At 41.7% G+C, this 8,115-nt stretch overlaps 1 long non-coding RNA gene across 1 annotated transcript; it reads left to right on the plus strand.

Moving 5' to 3' along the window:
• Window positions 1-903: 903 nt before the first annotated feature.
• Window positions 904-2,718, plus strand: LOC118564717. The gene is made up of 2 exons (XR_004932002.1): window positions 904-1,347; window positions 2,025-2,718. It is a non-coding gene; the product is annotated as an uncharacterized LOC118564717 (long non-coding RNA).
• The last annotated feature ends 5,397 nt before the right edge of the window (window positions 2,719-8,115 follow it).

The following is an 8,115-nucleotide window of genomic DNA, read 5'->3' on the forward strand; positions in this document are numbered from 1 at the left end:
ATTTTATTTATGCAATTCTACCTCCAGGCGATAGGGGTCGCTGCGGCGATTGGTCGCTAAAATTGATTACTCCTAAAGTTAACCAAAACACCTTTAAACCGTCATTAATATTTAACATTAATGCGGGAATAAGGCTCATAGCACTATCGAACGATGGGGGAGCAAAACAAATAAGCCTTATGCTTTAAAACAAGCTCCTTTTGAAAGTCCAGAACCGGATGTAACCAGGAGCTAAATAGCATTTTGGCTAGCGGATTTTCGGCGCTGACTTTAAAAGCTTCGGCTTTTATTTTAGTCATAATAAGTGGTTGGATAACATAAACATTAATATCCCATCAATGTATGAAACCCCTGTTCACTGCAAAAATGGGAACTAAAAGTAAGTAAAATCTTCTTGAAATTAGTGTATTAGTCCTTGATTTGAGCAGGTGAATAAGATTATCTGCCAATGGTGTGAGATTCTTGCACTTAATATAGGAACAATTAATCTCCATTTTATTTCAAGTGCAGTATATCCAATTATCTTATTTTAGTGATCAAAATACTCATTCCATTGGCAGATAATCTTGTTTATCTGCTCAAACCAAGGACAAATAAACTCATTTTAAGAAGATATTACTTACTTTAAGTCCCTTTTGGCATGTGAAGATAATGTTTGTTATAACCCTAAAACACATTTGAACTATATAAGCAATGCCATGGAACAGGATGCTAGCATGGGCTAATTCCGTTAGCCCCTTTGTTTACAGACACCATAGCTGTGTCTCAATTCGCAGGCCGCGTCCTTCGAAGGACCCAGCCTACACAGCCTTTAGCCTTAGGAGGACCCAGCCATCGGAGGATGCTCCGGAGGATCCTATCCACCTTATTTTTGACGGAAACATGGAGCCAGCGAGTTGCCGTTTGTTTGGGCGAGACTTCCGGCGCGTCACTTCCTGTTACTGGGTAGCTTGCTGAAAAGCAGCTTATGCAGCTACTTCGTCTCAAATTAATCGTCATTATGACTTTGAGGAAGACCGGGATCATTTGTCCGGTTAGAGGCTGTAATAATAACGGGTGTAAAAGAAAGGTTTACGTGGAGCAGAAGTGTTTTAATCATCGACCGGGAACAACAGCTGCGGAGACGAGGCGCCCTACTTCCTTCACCCCCAGCCGAAGAATGAGGAATCCCTTCGCCTGTGGTTAAAAGCTTTAAATCTGAAGAAACCACTGAAGCGACCGTATGTTTGTTTTTTTCATTTTGTGGACAAAAGACCGACAGAAGACCACACGATGCCAGAAAAGTGTCTGGGCTACAAAGTTCCATTAAAAAGAAAATCAAGGAGACGTCAAGAGGAGGGGAGACAGGTAAACTAAGGGATGTTTACGTTAGCTAACTAACTAACTCCTTAGTTTGTGCCACTCCTGATAAAACATATGCTTTCAAATGAAGACAGCCGTCTTTAGCTTTGTTCTCTCTGTAAATTATTTTCTGGACATGTTTCATCCCTGCTAGTAGGTCTATGGAGTTCCGTTTGTAAAGTTATACTATGACATAAAAGTTAGGGTTCACTATTCAGGTTTTTGTTATTCATAAATCTATAAACAAGTCACAGTTCCAAGTTAAATATTTAAATAACAAGCTTAATATTTAGCCCCAAATTAAATGTTTAGTTTGTGAACCAAACGTTTAACTAAATGCTTGGTTTGCATCTTAATATGTAGATTACAAACTAAACAGCTGTTTGTGTTTACAAATGTATAACATGGTGAAAATCTGACTTTAAAAATGAAAATCCATTTTTCCTCTTATGATCTCAAAGAACCCAAAATATTGCAGTTAGAATTTAACTGTGTAACCTTACAAATGACATCCCAGGTAATAACTCCAGGTGTTTGTAAAAACCGGAAGGAATGTGTGATATGAATATTTGAATGTGTAATAATACAGGTGTTATTAGCTCTATTAGCTTGGTGTTTACATAGTTTTAAGTAGTCTTGACATGTTTTATGCTGTCTGCTAAACTGATTGTGGTTTTGTGCAGGCTTGTGTTTGACAGATGACAGCCGCTGTGATGCAGAGGCTGACCAGACCGCTCCATAATCAGAGTCACCTATGAATAAAGATGCTGACACTACAGCCATCAATGATCACACCTAGGAGAAAAGAAGAAGAAGAATGCATGTGGCTGGGAAAACACCTGGAGTATCTTCGTCCTGGCGATGAAGTGATGGCAGACAGAGGCTTTACCATCAGAGATCTGCTGTTTTGAGAGGAGATTTAACCTTGTTCTACCAGCATTCACCCATAAAAGGAGAGCAGTCTGATGAGGATGTAACTGCCACAAAGAGGATTGCAAATGTCCACATACATGTGGAAAGAGTTATCAGGAGGCTCAAAGTTTTCACAGTAATCTCCCAGACTGTAACCATGAAGTTGGTTTATAAAATAGACACAATTTTTAGAATCTGTGCAGCTCCTGTGAGCATGCAGGAGAAATCATGAGGAAGCAGGGAAGTTTACATGTCAAAAAGATCCTGATTAGTTATATTTTACTGTAAACCAGAGGAATTATAATACACAAGAATGTGTTTTGGATTTCTGCTTTTAAATATTCATTATTTAGCACCTTGAGGTTTAACATATTGGAGTTACTTTTCATTTTTAATAACTTTAAGTATTGTATATCCTTATTTCCAGACTATTTAAATGTTTACTTAAACAAAAATTGTGCCCAACTAAAATGTGTATTAATAAATTTTGCAATCCATTTCAGTTTCTTATGTAATTTGCATTTATTCATATTTTGATCAAGTGGATGTTGACTTAGCACATGTAAATAACTAAAATGTATCTTATGTACATTTTACATATATAGTATATTTGTAGGCCATTTAATTCTTTGTGGTGCAGGAAACATCCATCATTCAGCCTTTTGGGGACGGCACTTCTCATCTGTGCAGGACAATCCAGTCAGACCTTTGGCCACGGAAAACTGCACCTTTTAACAAAGTTAAAGGAACGGTTACTTTTTATATTACAGTCCTTGGTGTCATATTTATATAAAAATATGGATAGTTTATAGTGACAACTTAAACTATCCATTTACATTTTAAATTTCAAGCCTAAACATGAAGTGGGCAGAATGTTTTGATATCCTCTTATAACATCAGTTAAATCCCAAACATTACAAAATTAACTGAGCAGCAATCTAATCACAACGAGGCAACAGCCAGGATGTTTTGAATCAGACGATTCATAGCCTACCTTCCATAAGTCGCCTGACTGAAGAACTTCCCCTGGAGCTGCAGCATCAGAGCTCCGGTCATCTCGGTAGAGCCGGTTAATGTAGTCAGGATCCAGCAGAGTGAACGTTGGACTTGCTTTGGCTTTAACGGCCATCAGCCTCCATGAATACCAGGTCATCCTTGTTAATATTTATTAACACAATCCAACTTTTCCACTGCGGAGGTTCGCTTCGGTAAAGTCGCACTGCAGAGCCATTCGCACAAAGTGACACAAACCGGTTAAAATGTCCTCGTTTGTTATACAAGTCCGATTCTTCATGTCATCCTCAGTCATTAATAGTTTGAGGCTGTGGCGCTGACCTGCCACTTCCATCGCTCTGCAATTATTGGAAATATTGCCGCGACTGTTTATCATTTCAGTCAAGCTAATGTTATTTGGCCGAGGGAAGCGCTGAAACGGAAGTGCCGCACACAGAGACGGAAGTTGGACCCTTAGTCACTTCCGCGTTCGAAAATAAGGTGGATACTGTTGGTAAATGGGACCATATATGTCTATCAATGGGACGGTCTAGCCTTTGGAGCACTTCCTGGTTGCGACACGACGTCCCGACGCCCGGGAAAAACAGTGCCAGACGACAAAAAAATGGATATGGAATTTTTTTTTTTTTACTTGTTATTAGAGGAGGACAGTCGGTTTAGACGGCTTCAGCGGCAGCAAAACCAGCGACAAATTTTTCTCAGGCTGGGAGAGCGCAGTGGAGAGGTAACATTTACCTGCTATTATTTTCACCCAGGGGCCTGCTAATGATCATAATATACCAGTTATTAAAGAAACGCTTGTCAGCAGATTGACAAATGTGTTTAAATAAAACATTTTATATTTATTTGTAAGACTTTATATAAACTTATGTTTGTAACTTTAGTAATTTGAATTGAATAGTTAAATGTGTACAAACCCTGTAAATAACTGACTTAAATCACTACTTTCACTATCACTAAAAAAGCGCGCAAAGCACCTCGGGAAATCTTATGGCAGGCGAGGCCACTAAGGATGGTAGCGGTGCATCCTCAGAATTCGGGGAAAAGGAGGACGCATTCGAAGGCTGCATTTTAAGCATCCTCAGAATTTTTGCCAAATGGGACAACCTCCGCGCATTGCTGTGACATCACTGGCCTTAAAATGCGTCCTTCGAAGGACGCAGCCTGCGAATTGAGACACAGCTCATGTGAGCGCATTACAAACATTTTCCAATGACCATGTAACCTGTCCCTTTGGGTCTCTCTGTCTAACCTGTCAGTGCCTCATGTGAGTTTGGTCCACTTTAGGCCGTGGGCCAGAATCTGTACGGTGACTTTTCGTATGAACTGTCAGGGGGCAACTTTCTTCCACCGGGAAAAGTTGCTACACATAGCAGTGATCTCAAAACACCAATGTTCCCACGTTTTTACTTGCACATTAATAAGTTCTAGCCGATAAAACAACTGTGGCACTCCGGTCCAAGAGGTCACGTGATTCGATTTTTTCTGCTCAGCCAATCAGATCGCTGTCTTGTCAGCTGAGCGAGTTTACTACGTATGCATCTGTTTCCAGACGAAGAAAGCCCAATAATAGCATTTTCTGGCGCCAGCTGGCAGAGATCTTGATGGCAAGAAAAAAGAAATAGCCCAGAACATCCATCTTTCGTTTTCTAACACGCTTATCCCCGCTGGGTTCGCGAGGTGCCGGTGTCTATCTCCAGCTGTCAATGGGCCCCTTCGGAATTTGTAGAATTTTGTATTGTATTTTTGAAATCAGCATACTGGTTACAGTGTAATGGTAAGAGAGTAGGACTGTTTTAGTGATTCCTTTGTTTGTGCTTTCTCTTTGCTCGTGTTATTTAAATTCAGGAGCAGTTCCTGCTTCCTGCCAGCTGGCTCCACTATGGGATCTTGATCCAGTTTTCCTGGATCATTTATTTAATTTCCTCCTGCATCACTCTCTGTAAAAGTTCTCCTCCCGATTGGATACTCTCCCTGATTGCTCCACCAATCCTGAAAGAGACCTCCTTATTTAAACTGGCCCATTTTATATTTGCAGTTACAGACTCAACTGGTAATACATTACATGATCCGGAATGTATAAATAACACCTTCCGAGATTTCTACAAATCTTTATACACATCACAGATAAATCCATCAGATAATAAAATCAGGCATCCCACAAAATAATAATATGATAAACTCTACATACTGGAAGAATAATGGTATTGAATACCTGGAACATTTACTTGACTGAACCTAGTTTATCACTTTTGCCAAACTAAATATGCAATATGACATTAGTAAAAATAAATTCTTAGAATATGAACAAATTCAATCTATAATTAGAAATAAATTCAAGCATTTTAAAGGTGGTTTACAAATCCCAACTAATATATTAGACTTTCTAGATTTAACCGCCCCCCCCCAAACTACTGTCTAAGTCAGGGGTGTCAAACATCCGGATCCGGCCCGCCGAACAATTTAGTCCGGCCCGGTGGCTAAATGCATTATCATTATTAATTTTTTTTTTTTTCCCCAGTATCCTGTCTGGCAATGTGGCAATAAGAATTGTGGTCTTAATGCCAAAAAGAGCTCATCAGATTTGACTTTCACAAGTGGAGCAATACTGCTTTTGCCATAGTGCTCTGCTTGATTTATGAATGTGAATAGTTTTATAATGATTCATGCGGGGAATATCTCAAATGATATGGACACTACAATGGGAAAGTAGGAGAGGAAAGGAAGAACAAGGAAAAAAAAGAAAAGGTGAAAGAAAGAGGAGATAAAAGGAAGAGAATGATTAAACAATTATTGAAAAAAATAAAACTTTGTTTAATTGAAAATCTGCAGTTCCTATATTGTCCACGAGGGGCGCTGTGTTTTAATTAGCAGATTAAGCTTCAGGTGTGGAAAAATTTAAATCATTTCTTAATTTTTATCTGTTTGATGTATTTGGTCATGCAGGACAGTGTTTTTAAGTTCCAAAAAATTTTAATAAATGTTTTTCAACATTGTACAATCACAGTGATCAGTTCTTATGCATAATGCACAAGTAAATGTTTACCTGAGTAACAGTATTTTTGAAATTGCACATATTTTTCTTAAAAACGCTGAGGTTATTCATAATATATTGTGTAAAAGTGAAATAACTTAATATAAAAATCAACAAGTCCACATTTATTAGTTCTATTTAATCTTGCAATGAGTTTACTCATCTGGCCCTCTTGAGATCAGATTAAGCTGTATGCGGCCCCTCAACCAAAATGAGTTTGACACCCCTGGTCTAACTCATACAGGACACTGACTAAAATAGATGATTCAATATCTCTCCCTATTATGAAATGGGAAGAGGATTTATCAGTCAGCTTTGAACAAAACTTCTGGGTTTAGATATGTCTAATAACTTTCAAATTGACTAGAAACACCAACTTACAACTAATACAATACAAAATCCTTCACAGAGTACACTACACAGGACAAAGATTATTCAAGATGGGTTTTTGCACAATCTAATATCTGTCCTCACTGCATAGGCAATCATCCTGATAATTATATTCATGTGTTATGGTTATGCACACCAGTCCAGAGGTTCTGGACACAGATATGTAAGGACTTATCAAAGTGCCTGAGTTGTAAAATTTCAACTTCCCCATCAGTTTGCTTGCTGGGTAACTTTGAGGAAAGCCCTCTAGAAAAAAAATAGTTTGCATGGTTTTCACTGCATTATGTATCTCAAAGAAAACTATCCTCGTGAATTGGAAAAGTAAGGAAAATCTCAGTATCAAACAGTATAGAGATATGTTTTATTGGATCATATTAATCTTGAGACAGCATCTGCATCCACATCTGATTGATCTCTGTGGGCTCCTTTGATCAGCACCATCACTTAGTGGAATGGGGGCGGTGGGTTGCGTCCTGCAGGGCGCAGTGGCTGGCTAAGGGGGGGGGGGGTTCCTGGGGCTCTAGGGGGCTCTCGGAGTGAGGTGCCTGGTGGGTCTGACCCCAGGGTCTTTTGCCCCCATCTGGGAGGGGCTTGGGAGGCCTAGGGGCGGCCTACAGCGACCGCTGGCGACGCTCTTGGGGAGTTCCGCGGTGACGGACATGGGTTACTGACCTGGTAGCTGTGCTTCCGCTGGGTGGGGTCGGGGGTCCCTGGAGTGTGCCGCCCTTGGGCGGGGGCCCCGGCGGGGCCTCGGGGGGTATGCCGCTTGGAATCTGGGCCGGCGCGTGCCCGGGTGTCTGCCCCTGCACGAGGCCTCTGGTTTACTGGGGGGCCTCGTGGCCTGTTGAGCTGGTAGGGGGGCATGGACATGAACATCTCAGGGCAGATGCTTTTCCCTTTCTTTTTGGGTTGGCACTCTGCTAGCGGGGGGGGGGGAGTAGGGACTTACCCAGCCTGGATGTCTATTGTTGTATGTATGATGAGTTGTTTGAATCTTAGTGTTGGGGAGGGATTACATCTACGAGCACGGCCCAGGACCCTGTCTCGGTCCTGGGCCGTGCCATCTCCCGGTGCGGGTTTCGCCTGGGGGGTGGGGTTGTGAATGGCTTGTGCAGGCTGGCTAGCCAGGGTCCCCCCCCTTATTTATTTATTTATTTATAATTTTTTTGGGGGCGAAGCCAGGAGGCTTGGTGGGTGGGCTGGGGAGGTGGAGGCGTTGGTCCAGGTGGGTGGTTGGCTCACGGGCCCTTCCGCCTCTCCCTGGCCCCCAGGCTATGGTGGTGCCGCTGGCAGGGCCCCCTTCTCCGTGTGGGCTTTCGGGGAGTGGGGGTGCCAATAGGAGTCAGTGGGGGAGCTGGCTCCCTGGGACTGCAGTAGGCTCCCCAGTCCTTTTCTCCCCATCCCCGTACTCCTTCCTCTGCCTG

This window comes from Fundulus heteroclitus, chromosome 12, assembly GCF_011125445.2.
Source record: "Fundulus heteroclitus isolate FHET01 chromosome 12, MU-UCD_Fhet_4.1, whole genome shotgun sequence".
Classification (NCBI taxonomy): domain Eukaryota; kingdom Metazoa; phylum Chordata; class Actinopteri; order Cyprinodontiformes; family Fundulidae; genus Fundulus; species Fundulus heteroclitus.